Here is a 15,673-nt window from a genome sequence, read left to right as displayed (position 1 = left end):
CATATCTTCCCCTGCAAGTTGTGTCTGCCTCCTTGATTTTTGCCCTGCTTTTGCAACACCTGTCAGGTTAGTTTTGGCCTCTTTTGGTCCTTTGCACTGCACCTCATTTCTGCCCATACTATTTCCTTGTAGTTACCAAATTTCCCATTTTTCTTTTTTTTTTTTTCCAATTTCATTTCCTTTCATCATATCTCCATTCCAGAGTGTTTTTAAGTCCTTCTTTTCTCTTTTGGACTTCAGCGGGGATCAATTCTGGCAAGCCTTGGTGTATGTCTTGCATGTCCCTGCAGTTGTTTGCTTGCCATGGCTTTTGATGCCTTTGCCTTCAGCTAAGAATTATTTTTTTCCTTTTTTTTTTTATTTTAGGTATCCATGCCATGTGCCTCATATCTTCCCCTGCAAGTTGTGTCTGCCTCCTTGATTTTTGCCCTGCTTTAGCAACACCTGTCAGGTTAGTTTTGGCCTCTTTTGGTCCTTTGCACTGCACCTCATTTCTGCCCAGACCACTTTCTTGTAGTCACTACATTTCCCATTTTTCTTTTTTTTTTTTTTTCAATTTCATTTCCTTTCATCATATCTCCATTCCAGAGTGTTTCTAAGTACTTCTTTTCGCTTTTGGATGTCAGCGGGGATCAACTCTGGCAAGCCTTGGTGTATGTCTTGCATGTCCCTGCAGTTGTTTGCTTGCCATGACTTTTGATGCCTCTGCCTTCAGCTAAGAATTATTTTTTTCCTTTTTTTTTTTATTTTAGGTATCCATGCCATGTGCCTCATATCTTCCCCTGCAAGTTGTGTCTGCCTCCTTGATTTTTGCCCTGCTTTTGCAACACCTGTCAGGTTAGTTTTGGCCTCTTTTGGTCCTTTGCACTGCACCTCATTTCTGCCCAGACCACTTTCTTGTAGTCACTACATTTCCCAATTTTCCCTTTTTTTGTTGTTTTTTTGCAATTGCATTTCTTTTGATCCTATCTTCTTTTCTGAGCCTTTGTAAGTCTTTATTTGCAGGGTCGCAAGATTTCGTTTCCCTTCCCGAAAGGAAATTTCATTTCCTTTCGGGAAGGGAAACGAAATCTTGCGATTTTAATGGGGATCAATTGGAAAAGCTTTGGTGCAAGTCCCTGCACTGGATGGCATGCCATGCCTTTTGATGGTTTTGACTTTGGCAAAGATTTTTTTTCCTTTTTTTTTTTATTTTAGGTATCCATGCCATGTGCCTCATATCTTCCCCTGCAAGTTGTGTCTGCCTCCTTGATTTTTGCCCTGCTTTTGCAACACCTGTCAGGTTAGTTTTGGCCTCTTTTGGTCCTTTGCACTGCACCTCATTTCTGCCCATACTATTTCCTTGTAGTTACCAAATTTCCCATTTTTCTTTTTTTTTTTTTTTTTCAATTTCATTTCCTTTCATCATATCTCCATTCCAGAGTGTTTCTAAGTCCTTCTTTTCTCTTTTGGACTTCAGCGGGGATCAATTCTGGCAAGCCTTGGTGTATGTCTTGCATGTCCCTGCAGTTGTTTGCTTGCCATGCCTTTTGATGCCTCTGCCTTCAGCTAAGAATTATTTTTTTCCTTTTTTTTTTTTTTAGGTATCCATGCCATGTGCCTCATATCTTCCCCTGCAAGTTGTGTCTGCCTCCTTGATTTTTGCCCTGCTTTTGCAACACCTGTCAGGTTAGTTTTGGCCTCTTTTGGTCCTTTGCACTGCACCTCATTTCTGCCCAGACCACTTCCTTGTAGTCACTACATTTCCCAATTTTCCCTTTTTTGGGGTTTTTTTGCAATTGCATTTCTTTTGATCATATCTTCTTTTCTGAGCCTTTGTAAGTCTTTATTTGCAGGGTCGCAAGATTTCGTTTCCCTTCCCGAAAGGAAATTTCATTTCCTTTCGGGAAGGGAAACGAAATCTTGCAATTTTAATGGGGATCAATTGGAAAAGCTTTGGTGCAAGTCCCTGCACTGGATGGCATGCCATGCCTTTTGATGGTTTTGACTTTGGCAAAGATTTTTTTTCCTTTTTTTTTTTATTTTAGGTATCCATGCCATGTGCCTCATATCTTCCCCTGCAAGTTGTGTCTGCCTCCTTGATTTTTGCCCTGCTTTTGCAACACCTGTCAGGTTAGTTTTGGCCTCTTTTGGTCCTTTGCACTGCACCTCATTTCTGCCCAGACCACTTCCTTGTAGTTACCAAATTTCCCATTTTTCTTTTTTTTTTTTTTTTCAATTTCATTTCCTTTCATCATATCTCCATTCCAGAGTGTTTCTAAGTCCTTCTTTTCTTTTTTGGATGTCAGCGGGGATCAATTCTGGCAAGCCTTGGTGTATGTCTTGCATGTCCCTGCAGTTGTTGGCTTGCCATGCCTTTTGATGCCTTTGCCTTCAGCTAAGATTTTTTTTTTCCTTTTTTTTTGTTTTAGGTATCCATGCCATGTGCCTCTTATCTTCCCCTGCAAGTTGTGTCTGCCTCCTTGATTTTTGCCCTGCTTTTGCAACACCTGTCAGGTTAGTTTTGGCCTCTTTTGGTCCTTTGCACTGCACCTCATTTCTGCCCAGACCACTTCCTTGTAGTTACCAAATTTCCCATTTTTCTTTTTTTTTTTTTTTTCAATTTCGTTTCCTTTCATCATATCTCCATTCCAGAGTGTTTTTAAGTCCTTCTTTTCTCTTTTGGACTAAAGCGGGGATCAATTCTGGCAAGCCTTGGTGTATGTCTTGCATGTCCCTGCGGTTGTTTGCTTGCCATGCCTTTTGATGCCTCAGCCTTCAGCTAAAAATTTTTCTTTCATTTTTTTTTTTTTTTAGGTATCCATGCCATGTGCCTCATATCTTCCCCTGCAAGTTGTGTCTGCCTCCTTGATTTTTGCCCTGCTTTTGCAACACCTGTCAGGTTAGTTTTGGCCTCTTTTGGTCCTTTGCACTGCACCTCATTTCTGCCCAGACCACTTTCTTGTAGTCACTACATTTCCCAATTTTCCCTTTTTTGGGGTTTTTTTGCAATTGCATTTCTTTTGATCATATCTTCTTTTCTGAGCCTTTGTAAGTCTTTATTTGCAGGGTCGCAAGATTTCGTTTCCCTTCCCGAAAGGAAATTTCATTTCCTTTCGGGAAGGGAAACGAAATCTTGCGATTTTAATGGGGATCAATTGGAAAAGCTTTGGTGCAAGTCCCTGCACTGTATGGCATGCCATGCCTTTTGATGGTTTTGACTTTGGCAAAGATTTTTTTTCCTTTTTTTTTTTATTTTAGGTATCCATGCCATGTGCCTCATATCTTCCCCTGCAAGTTGTGTCTGCCTCCTTGATTTTTGCCCCGCTTTTGCAACACCTGTCAGGTTAGTTTTGGCCTCTTTTGGTCCTTTGCACTGCACCTCATTTCTGCCCAGACCACTTCCTTGTAGTTACCAAATTTCCCATTTTTCTTTTTTTTTTTTTTTCAATTTCATTTCCTTTCATCATATCTCCATTCCAGAGTGTTTCTAAGTCCTTCTTTTCTTTTTTGGATGTCAGCGGGGATCAATTCTGGCAAGCCTTGGTGTATGTCTTGCATGTCCCTGCAGTTGTTGGCTTGCCATGCCTTTTGATGCCTCTGCCTTCAGATAAGAATTATTTTTTTCCTTTTTTTTTTTTTTAGGTATCCATGCCATGTGCCTCATATCTTCCCCTGCAAATTGTGTCTGCCTCCTTGATTTTTGCCCTGCTTTTGCAACACCTGTCAGGTTAGTTTTGGCCTCTTTTGGTCCTTTGCACTGCACCTCATTTCTGCCCAGACCACTTTCTTGTAGTCACTACATTTCCCAATTTTCCCTTTTTTGGGGTTTTTTTGCAATTGCATTTCTTTTGATCATATCTTCTTTTCTGAGCCTTTGTAAGTCTTTATTTGCAGGGTCGCAAGATTTCGTTTCCCTTCCCGAAAGGAAATGAAATTTCCTTTCGGGAAGGGAAACGAAATCTTGCGATTTTAATGGGGATCAATTGGAAAAGCTTTGGTGCAAGTCCCTGCACTGGATGGCATGCCATGCCTTTTGATGGTTTTGACTTTGGCAAAGATTTTTTTTCCTTTTTTTTTTTATTTTAGGTATCCATGCCATGTGCCTCATATCTTCCCCTGCAAGTTGTGTCTGCCTCCTTGATTTTTGCCCTGCTTTTGCAACACCTGTCAGGTTAGTTTTGGCCTCTTTTGGTCCTTTGCACTGCATCTCATTTCTGCCCAGACAACTTCCTTGTAGTTGCCAAATTTCCCATTTTTCTTTTTTTTTTTTTTCCAATTTCATTTCCTTTCATCATATCTCCATTCCAGAGTGTTTCTAAGTCCTTCTTTTCTCTTTTGGACTTCAGCGGGGATCAATTCTGGCAAGCCTTGGTGTATGTCTTGCATGTCCCTGCAGTTGTTTGCTTGCCATGCCTTTTGATGCCTCTGCCTTCAGCTAAGAATTATTTTTTTCCTTTTTTTTTTTTTTTAGGTATCCATGCCATGTGCCTCATATCTTCCCCTGCAAGTTGTGTCTGCCTCCTTGATTTTTGCCCTGCTTTTGCAACACCTGTCAGGTTAGTTTTGGCCTCTTTTGGTCCTTTGCACTGCACCTCATTTCTGCCCAGACCACTTTCTTGTAGTCACTACATTTCCCAATTTTCCCTTTTTTGGGGTTTTTTTGCAATTGCATTTCTTTTGATCATATCTTCTTTTCTGAGCCTTTGTAAGTCTTTATTTGCAGGGTCGCAAGATTTCGTTTCCCTTCCCGAAAGGAAATGAAATTTCCTTTCGGGAAGGGAAACGAAATCTTGCGATTTTAATGGGGATCAATTGGAAAAGCTTTGGTGCAAGTCCCTGCACTGGATGGCATGCCATGCCTTTTGATGGTTTTGACTTTGGCAAAGATTTTTTTTCCTTTTTTTTTTTATTTTAGGTATCCATGCCATGTGCCTCATATCTTCCCCTGCAAGTTGTGTCTGCCTCCTTGATTTTTGCCCTGCTTTTGCAACACCTGTCAGGTTAGTTTTGGCCTCTTTTGGTCCTTTGCACTGCATCTCATTTCTGCCCAGACAACTTCCTTGTAGTTGCCAAATTTCCCATTTTTCTTTTTTTTTTTTTTCCAATTTCATTTCCTTTCATCATATCTCCATTCCAGAGTGTTTCTAAGTCCTTCTTTTCTCTTTTGGACTTCAGCGGGGATCAATTCTGGCAAGCCTTGGTGTATGTCTTGCATGTCCCTGCAGTTGTTTGCTTGCCATGCCTTTTGATGCCTCTGCCTTCAGCTAAGAATTATTTTTTTCCTTTTTTTTTTTTTTTAGGTATCCATGCCATGTGCCTCATATCTTCCCCTGCAAGTTGTGTCTGCCTCCTTGATTTTTGCCCTGCTTTTGCAACACCTGTCAGGTTAGTTTTGGCCTCTTTTGGTCCTTTGCACTGCACCTCATTTCTGCCCAGACCACTTTCTTGTAGTCACTACATTTCCCAATTTTCCCTTTTTTGGGGTTTTTTTGCAATTGCATTTCTTTTGATCATATCTTCTTTTCTGAGCCTTTGTAAGTCTTTATTTGCAGGGTCGCAAGATTTCGTTTCCCTTCCCGAAAGGAAATGAAATTTCCTTTCGGGAAGGGAAACGAAATCTTGCGATTTTAATGGGGATCAATTGGAAAAGCTTTGGTGCAAGTCCCTGCACTGGATGGCATGCCATGCCTTTTGATGGTTTTGACTTTGGCAAAGATTTTTTTTCCTTTTTTTTTTTATTTTAGGTATCCATGCCATGTGCCTCATATCTTCCCCTGCAAGTTGTGTCTGCCTCCTTGATTTTTGCCCTGCTTTTGCAACACCTGCCAGGTTAGTTTTGGCCTCTTTTGGTCCTTTGCACTGCACCTCATTTCTGCCCAGACCACTTCCTTGTAGTTACCAAATTTCCCATTTTTCTTTTTTTTTTTTTTTCAATTTCATTTCCTTTCATCATATCTCCATTCCAGAGTGTTTCTAAGTCCTTCTTTTCTTTTTTGGATGTCAGCGGGGATCAATTCTGGCAAGCCTTGGTGTATGTCTTGCATGTCCCTGCAGTTGTTGGCTTGCCATGCCTTTTGATGCCTCTGCCTTCAGATAAGAATTATTTTTTTCCTTTTTTTTTTTTTGTTTTAGGTATCCATGCCATGTGCCTCATATCTTCCCCTGCAAGTTGTGTCTGCCTCCTTGATTTTTGCCCTGCTTTTGCAACACCTGTCAGGTTAGTTTTGGCCTCTTTTGGTCCTTTGCACTGCACCTCATTTCTGCCCAGACCACTTTCTTGTAGTCACTACATTTCCCAATTTTCCCTTTTTTGGGGTTTTTTTGCAATTGCATTTCTTTTGATCATATCTTCTTTTCTGAGCCTTTGTAAGTCTTTATTTGCAGGGTCGCAAGATTTCGTTTCCCTTCCCGAAAGGAAATTTCATTTCCTTTCGGGAAGGGAAACGAAATCTTGCGATTTTAATGGGGATCAATTGGAAAAGCTTTGGTGCAATCCCTGCACTGGATGGCATGCCATGCCTTTTGATGGTTTTGACTTTGGCAAAGATTTTTTTTCCTTTTTTTTTTTATTTTAGGTATCCATGCCATGTGCCTCATATCTTCCCCTGCAAGTTGTGTCTGCCTCCTTGATTTTTGCCCCGCTTTTGCAACACCTGTCAGGTTAGTTTTGGCCTCTTTTGGTCCTTTGCACTGCACCTCATTTCTGCCCAGACCACTTCCTTGTAGTTACCAAATTTCCCATTTTTCTTTTTTTTTTTTTTTCAATTTCATTTCCTTTCATCATATCTCCATTCCAGAGTGTTTCTAAGTCCTTCTTTTCTTTTTTGGATGTCAGCGGGGATCAATTCTGGCAAGCCTTGGTGTATGTCTTGCATGTCCCTGCAGTTGTTGGCTTGCCATGCCTTTTGATGCCTCTGCCTTCAGATAAGAATTATTTTTTTCCTTTTTTTTTTTTGTTTTAGGTATCCATGCCATGTGCCTCATATCTTCCCCTGCAAGTTGTGTCTGCCTCCTTGATTTTTGCCCTGCTTTTGCAACACCTGTCAGGTTAGTTTTGGCCTCTTTTGGTCCTTTGCACTGCACCTCATTTCTGCCCAGACCACTTTCTTGTAGTCACTACATTTCCCAATTTTCCCTTTTTTGGGGTTTTTTTGCAATTGCATTTCTTTTGATCATATCTTCTTTTCTGAGCCTTTGTAAGTCTTTATTTGCAGGGTCGCAAGATTTCGTTTCCCTTCCCGAAAGGAAATTTCATTTCCTTTCGGGAAGGGAAACGAAATCTTGCGATTTTAATGGGGATCAATTGGAAAAGCTTTGGTGCAATCCCTGCACTGGATGGCATGCCATGCCTTTTGATGGTTTTGACTTTGGCAAAGATTTTTTTTCCTTTTTTTTTTTATTTTAGGTATCCATGCCATGTGCCTCATATCTTCCCCTGCAAGTTGTGTCTGCCTCCTTGATTTTTGCCCCGCTTTTGCAACACCTGTCAGGTTAGTTTTGGCCTCTTTTGGTCCTTTGCACTGCACCTCATTTCTGCCCAGACCACTTCCTTGTAGTTACCAAATTTCCCATTTTTCTTTTTTTTTTTTTTTCAATTTCATTTCCTTTCATCATATCTCCATTCCAGAGTGTTTCTAAGTCCTTCTTTTCTTTTTTGGATGTCAGCGGGGATCAATTCTGGCAAGCCTTGGTGTATGTCTTGCATGTCCCTGCAGTTGTTGGCTTGCCATGCCTTTTGATGCCTCTGCCTTCAGCTAAGAATTATTTTTTTCCTTTTTTTTTTTTTTAGGTATCCATGCCATGTGCCTCATATCTTCCCCTGCAAGTTGTGTCTGCCTCCTTGATTTTTGCCCTGCTTTTGCAACACCTGTCAGGTTAGTTTTGGCCTCTTTTGGTCCTTTGCACTGCACCTCATTTCTGCCCAGACCACTTTCTTGTAGTCACTACATTTCCCAATTTTCCCTTTTTTGGGGTTTTTTTGCAATTGCATTTCTTTTGATCATATCTTCTTTTCTGAGCCTTTGTAAGTCTTTATTTGCAGGGTCGCAAGATTTCGTTTCCCTTCCCGAAAGGAAATTTCATTTCCTTTCGGGAAGGGAAACGAAATCTTGCGATTTTAATGGGGATCAATTGGAAAAGCTTTGGTGCAAGTCCCTGCACTGGATGGCATGCCATGCCTTTTGATGGTTTTGACTTTGGCAAAGATTTTTTTTCCTTTTTTTTTTTATTTTAGGTATCCATGCCATGTGCCTCATATCTTCCCCTGCAAGTTGTGTCTGCCTCCTTGATTTTTGCCCTGCTTTTGCAACACCTGTCAGGTTAGTTTTGGCCTCTTTTGGTCCTTTGCACTGCACCTCATTTCTGGCCAGACAACTTCCTTGTAGTTACCAAATTTCCCATTTTTCTTTTTTTTTTTTTTTTCAATTTCATTTCCTTTCATCATATCTCCATTCCAGAGTGTTTCTAAGTCCTTCTTTTCTTTTTTGGATGTCAGCGGGGATCAATTCTGGCAAGCCTTGGTGTATGTCTTGCATGTCCCTGCAGTTGTTGGCTTGCCATGCCTTTTGATGCCTCTGCCTTCAGCTAAGAATTATTTTTTTCCTTTTTTTTTTATTTTAGGTATCCATGCCATGTGCCTCATATCTTCCCCTGCAAGTTGAGTCTGCCTCCTTGATTTTTGCCCTGCTTTTGCAACACCTGTCAGGTTAGTTTTGGCCTCTTTTGGTCCTTTGCACTGCACCTCATTTCTGCCCAGACCACTTTCTTGTAGTCACTACATTTCCCAATTTTCCCTTTTTTGGGGTTTTTTTGCAATTGCATTTCTTTTGATCATATCTTCTTTTCTGAGCCTTTGTAAGTCTTTATTTGCAGGGTCGCAAGATTTCGTTTCCCTTCCCGAAAGGAAATTTCATTTCCTTTCGGGAAGGGAAACGAAATCTTGCGATTTTAATGGGGATCAATTGGAAAAGCTTTGGTGCAAGTCCCTGCACTGGATGGCATGCCATGCCTTTTGATGGTTTTGACTTTGGCAAAGATTTTTTTTCCTTTTTTTTTTTATTTTAGGTATCCATGCCATGTGCCTCATATCTTCCCCTGCAAGTTGTGTCTGCCTCCTTGATTTTTGCCCTGCTTTTGCAACACCTGTCAGGTTAGTTTTGGCCTCTTTTGGTCCTTTGCACTGCATCTCATTTCTGCCCAGACAACTTCCTTGTAGTTACCAAATTTCCCATTTTTCTTTTTTTTTTTTTTCCAATTTTATTTCCTTTCATCATATCTCCATTCTAGGGTGTTTCTAAGTACTTCTTTTCGCTTTTGGACTAAAGCGGGGATCAATTGTGGCAAGCCTTGGTGTATGTCTTGCATGTCCCTGCGGTTGTTTGCTTGCCATGCCTTTTGATGCCTCAGCCTTCAGCTAAAAATTTTTCTTTCATTTTTTTTTTTTTTTAGGTATCCATGCCATGTGCCTCATATCTTCCCCTGCAAGTTGTGTCTGCCTCCTTGATTTTTGCCCTGCTTTTGCAACACCTGTCAGGTTAGTTTTGGCCTCTTTTGGTCCTTTGCACTGCACCTCATTTCTGCCCATACTATTTCCTTGTAGTTACTACATTTCCCATTTTTCTTTTTTTTTTTTTCCAATTTCATTTCTTTTCATCATATCTCCATTCCAGAGTGTTTCTAAGTACTTCTTTTCTCTTTTGGACTTCAGCGGGGATCAATTCTGGCAAGCCTTGGTGTATGTCTTGCATGTCCCTGCGGTTGTTTGCTTGCCATGCCTTTTGATGCCTCAGCCTTCAGCTAAAAATTTTTCTTTCATTTTTTTTTTTTTTTAGGTATCCATGCCATGTGCCTCATATCTTCCCCTGCAAGTTGTGTCTGCCTCCTTGATTTTTGCCCTGCTTTTGCAACACCTGTCAGGTTAGTTTTGGCCTCTTTTGGTCCTTTGCACTGCACCTCATTTCTGCCCAGACCACTTTCTTGTAGTCACTACATTTCCCAATTTTCCCGTTTTTGGGGTTTTTTGCAATTGCATTTCTTTTGATCATATCTTCTTTTCTGAGCCTTTGTAAGTCTTTATTTGCAGGGTCGCAAGATTTCGTTTCCCTTCCCGAAAGGAAATTTCATTTCCTTTCGGGAAGGGAAACGAAATCTTGCGATTTCAATGGGGATCAATTGGAAAAGCTTTGGTGCAAGTCCCTGCACTGGATGGCATGCCATGCCTTTTGATGGTTTTGACTTTGGCAAAGATTTTTTTTCCTTTTTTTTTTTATTTTAGGTATCCATGCCATGTGCCTCATATCTTCCCCTGAGAGTTGTGTCTGCCTCCTTGATTTTTGCCCTGCTTTTGCAACACCTGTCAGGTTAGTTTTGGCCTCTTTTGGTCCTTTGCACTGCACCTCATTTCTGCCCAGACCACTTCCTTGTAGTTACCAAATTTCCCATTTTTCTTTTTTTTTTTTTTCCAATTTTATTTCCTTTCATCATATCTCCATTCCAGAGTGTTTCTAAGTCCTTCTTTTCGCTTTTGGACTAAAGCGGGGATCAATTGTGGCAAGCCTTGGTGTATGTCTTGCATGTCCCTGCGGTTGTTTGCTTGCCATGCCTTTTGATGCCTCAGCCTTCAGCTAAAAATTTTTCTTTCATTTTTTTTTTTTTTTAGGTATCCATGCCATGTGCCTCATATCTTCCCCTGCAAGTTGTGTCTGCCTCCTTGATTTTTGCCCTGCTTTTGCAACACCTGTCAGGTTAGTTTTGGCCTCTTTTGGTCCTTTGCACTGCACCTCATTTCTGCCCAGACCACTTTCTTGTAGTCACTACATTTCCCAATTTTCCCTTTTTTGGGGTTTTTTGCAATTGCATTTCTTTTGATCATATCTTCTTTTCTGAGCCTTTGTAAGTCTTTATTTGCAGGGTCGCAAGATTTCGTTTCCCTTCCCGAAAGGAAATTTCATTTCCTTTCGGGAAGGGAAACGAAATCTTGCGATTTTAATGGGGATCAATTGGAAAAGCTTTGGTGAAAGTCCCTGCACTGGATGGCATGCCATGCCTTTTGATGGTTTTGACTTTGGCAAAGATTTTTTTTCCTTTTTTTTTTTATTTTAGGTATCCATGCCATGTGCCTCATATCTTCCCCTGCAAGTTGTGTCTGCCTCCTTGATTTTTGCCCTGCTTTTGCAACACCTGTCAGGTTAGTTTTGGCCTCTTTTGGTCCTTTGCACTGCACCTCATTTCTGCCCATACTATTTCCTTGTAGTTACCAAATTTCCCATTTTTCTTTTTTTTTTTTTTCCAATTTCATTTCCTTTCCTCATATCTCCATTCCAGAGTGTTTCTAAGTACTTCTTTTCGCTTTTGGAGTAAAGCGGGGATCAATTCTGGCAAGCCTTGGTGTATGTCTTGCATGTCCCTGCGGTTGTTTGCTTGCCATGCCTTTTGATGCCTCAGCCTTCAGCTAAAAATTTTTCTTTCATTTTTTTTTTATTTTAGGTATCCATGCCATGTGCCTCATATCTTCCCCTGCAAGTTGTGTCTGCCTCCTTGATTTTTGCCCTGCTTTTGCAACACCTGTCAGGTTAGTTTTGGCCTCTTTTGGTCCTTTGCACTGCACCTCATTTCTGCCCAGTCCACTTTCTTGTAGTCACTACATTTCCCATTTTTCTTTTTTTTTTTTTTTCAATTTCATTTCCTTTCATCATATCTCCATTCCAGAGTGTTTCTAAGTCCTTCTTTTCTCTTTTGGATGTCAGCGGGGATCAACTCTGGCAAGCCTTGGTGTATGTCTTGCATGTCCCTGCAGTTGTTTGCTTGCCATGACTTTTGATGCCTCTGCCTTCAGCTAAGAATTATTTTTTTCCTTTTTTTTTTATTTTAGGTATCCATGCCATGTGCCTCATATCTTCCCCTGCAAGTTGTGTCTGCCTCCTTGATTTTTGCCCTGCTTTTGCAACACCTGTCAGGTTAGTTTTGGCCTCTTTTGGTCCTTTGCACTGCACCTCATTTCTGCCCAGACCACTTTCTTGTAGTCACTACATTTCCCAATTTTCCCTTTTTTTGTTGTTTTTTTGCAATTGCATTTCTTTTGATCCTATCTTCTTTTCTGAGCCTTTGTAAGTCTTTATTTGCAGGGTCGCAAGATTTCGTTTCCCTTCCCGAAAGGAAATTTCATTTCCTTTCGGGAAGGGAAACGAAATCTTGCGATTTTAATGGGGATCAATTGGAAAAGCTTTGGTGCAAGTCCCTGCACTGGATGGCATGCCATGCCTTTTGATGGTTTTGACTTTGGCAAAGATTTTTTTTCCTTTTTTTTTTTATTTTAGGTATCCATGCCATGTGCCTCATATCTTCCCCTGCAAGTTGTGTCTGCCTCCTTGATTTTTGCCCTGCTTTTGCAACACCTGTCAGGTTAGTTTTGGCCTCTTTTGGTCCTTTGCACTGCACCTCATTTCTGCCCATACTATTTCCTTGTAGTTACCAAATTTCCCATTTTTCTTTTTTTTTTTTTTCCAATTTCATTTCTTTTCATCATATCTCCATTCCAGAGTGTTTCTAAGTACTTCTTTTCTCTTTTGGACTTCAGCGGGGATCAATTCTGGCAAGCCTTGGTGTATGTCTTGCATGTCCCTGCGGTTGTTTGCTTGCCATGCCTTTTGATGCCTCAGCCTTCAGCTAAAAATTTTTCTTTCATTTTTTTTTTTTTTTAGGTATCCATGCCATGTGCCTCATATCTTCCCCTGCAAGTTGTGTCTGCCTCCTTGATTTTTGCCCTGCTTTTGCAACACCTGTCAGGTTAGTTTTGGCCTCTTTTGGTCCTTTGCACTGCACCTCATTTCTGCCCAGACCACTTTCTTGTAGTCACTACATTTCCCAATTTTCCCGTTTTTGGGGTTTTTTGCAATTGCATTTCTTTTGATCATATCTTCTTTTCTGAGCCTTTGTAAGTCTTTATTTGCAGGGTCGCAAGATTTCGTTTCCCTTCCCGAAAGGAAATTTCATTTCCTTTCGGGAAGGGAAACGAAATCTTGCGATTTTAATGGGGATCAATTGGAAAAGCTTTGGTGCAAGTCCCTGCACTGGATGGCATGCCATGCCTTTTGATGGTTTTGACTTTGGCAAAGATTTTTTTTCCTTTTTTTTTTTATTTTAGGTATCCATGCCATGTGCCTCATATCTTCCCCTGAGAGTTGTGTCTGCCTCCTTGATTTTTGCCCTGCTTTTGCAACACCTGTCAGGTTAGTTTTGGCCTCTTTTGGTCCTTTTGCACTGCACCTCATTTCTGCCCAGACCACTTTCTTGTAGTCACTACATTTCCCATTTTTCTTTTTTTTTTTTTTTCAATTTCATTTCCTTTCATCATATCTCCATTCCAGAGTGTTTCTAAGTACTTCTTTTCGCTTTTGGACTAAAGCGGGGATCAACTCTGGCAAGCCTTGGTGTATGTCTTGCATGTCCCTGCAGTTGTTTGCTTGCCATGACTTTTGATGCCTCTGCCTTCAGCTAAGAATTATTTTTTTCCTTTTTTTTTTTATTTTAGGTATCCATGCCATGTGCCTCATATCTTCCCCTGCAAGTTGTGTCTGCCTCCTTGATTTTTGCCCTGCTTTTGCAACACCTGTCAGGTTAGTTTTGGCCTCTTTTGGTCCTTTGCACTGCACCTCATTTCTGCCCAGACCACTTTCTTGTAGTCACTACATTTCCCAATTTTCCCTTTTTTTGTTGTTTTTTTGCAATTGCATTTCTTTTGATCCTATCTTCTTTTCTGAGCCTTTGTAAGTCTTTATTTGCAGGGTCGCAAGATTTCGTTTCCCTTCCCGAAAGGAAATTTCATTTCCTTTCGGGAAGGGAAACGAAATCTTGCGATTTTAATGGGGATCAATTGGAAAAGCTTTGGTGCAAGTCCCTGCACTGGATGGCATGCCATGCCTTTTGATGGTTTTGACTTTGGCAAAGATTTTTTTTCCTTTTTTTTTTTATTTTAGGTATCCATGCCATGTGCCTCATATCTTCCCCTGCAAGTTGTGTCTGCCTCCTTGATTTTTGCCCTGCTTTTGCAACACCTGTCAGGTTAGTTTTGGCCTCTTTTGGTCCTTTGCACTGCACCTCATTTCTGCCCATACTATTTCCTTGTAGTTACCAAATTTCCCATTTTTCTTTTTTTTTTTTTTTTTCAATTTCATTTCCTTTCATCATATCTCCATTCCAGAGTGTTTCTAAGTCCTTCTTTTCTCTTTTGGACTTCAGCGGGGATCAATTCTGGCAAGCCTTGGTGTATGTCTTGCATGTCCCTGCAGTTGTTTGCTTGCCATGCCTTTTGATGCCTCTGCCTTCAGCTAAGAATTTTTTTTTTCCTTTTTTTTTGTTTTAGGTATCCATGCCATGTGCCTCTTATCTTCCCCTGCAAGTTGTGTCTGCCTCCTTGATTTTTGCCCTGCTTTTGCAACACCTGTCAGGTTAGTTTTGGCCTCTTTTGGTCCTTTGCACTGCACCTCATTTCTGCCCAGACCACTTTCTTGTAGTTACCAAATTTCCCATTTTTCTTTTTTTTTTTTTTTTCAATTTCGTTTCCTTTCATCATATCTCCATTCCAGAGTGTTTTTAAGTCCTTCTTTTCTCTTTTGGACTAAAGCGGGGATCAATTCTGGCAAGCCTTGGTGTATGTCTTGCATGTCCCTGCGGTTGTTTGCTTGCCATGCCTTTTGATGCCTCTGCCTTCAGCTAAGAATTTTTCTTTCATTTTTTTTTTTTTTTAGGTATCCATGCCATGTGCCTCATATCTTCCCCTGCAAGTTGTGTCTGCCTCCTTGATTTTTGCCCTGCTTTTGCGACACCTGTCAGGTTAGTTTTGGCCTCTTTTGGTCCTTTGCACTGCACCTCATTTCTGCCCAGACCACTTCCTTGTAGTCACTACATTTCCCAATTTTCCCTTTTTTGGGGTTTTTTTGCAATTGCATTTCTTTTGATCATATCTTCTTTTCTGAGCCTTTGTAAGTCTTTATTTGCAGGGTCGCAAGATTTCGTTTCCCTTCCCGAAAGGAAATTTCATTTCCTTTCGGGAAGGGAAACGAAATCTTGCAATTTTAATGGGGATCAATTGGAAAAGCTTTGGTGCAAGTCCCTGCACTGGATGGCATGCCATGCCTTTTGATGGTTTTGACTTTGGCAAAGATTTTTTTTCCTTTTGTTTTTTATTTTAGGTATCCATGCCATGTGCCTCATATCTTCCCCTGCAAGTTGTGTCTGCCTCCTTGATTTTTGCCCTGCTTTTGCAACACCTGTCAGGTTAGTTTTGGCCTCTTTTGGTCCTTTGCACTGCACCTCATTTCTGCCCAGACCACTTCCTTGTAGTTACCAAATTTCCCATTTTTCTTTTTTTTTTTTTTTTCAATTTCATTTCCTTTCATCATATCTCCATTCCAGAGTGTTTCTAAGTCCTTCTTTTCTTTTTTGGATGTCAGCGGGGATCAATTCTGGCAAGCCTTGGTGTATGTCTTGCATGTCCCTGCAGTTGTTGGCTTGCCATGCCTTTTGATGCCTTTGCCTTCAGCTAAGATTTTTTTTTTCCTTTTTTTTTGTTTTAGGTATCCATGCCATGTGCCTCTTATCTTCCCCTGCAAGTTGTGTCTGCCTCCTTGATTTTTGCCCTGCTTTTGCAACACCTGTCAGGTTAGTTTTGGCCTCTTTTGGTCCTTTGCACTGC

This window comes from Haemorhous mexicanus, chromosome 6, assembly GCF_027477595.1.
Source record: "Haemorhous mexicanus isolate bHaeMex1 chromosome 6, bHaeMex1.pri, whole genome shotgun sequence".
Taxonomy (NCBI): Eukaryota; Metazoa; Chordata; class Aves; order Passeriformes; family Fringillidae; genus Haemorhous; species Haemorhous mexicanus.
This window is presented reverse-complemented; position numbering follows the sequence as displayed.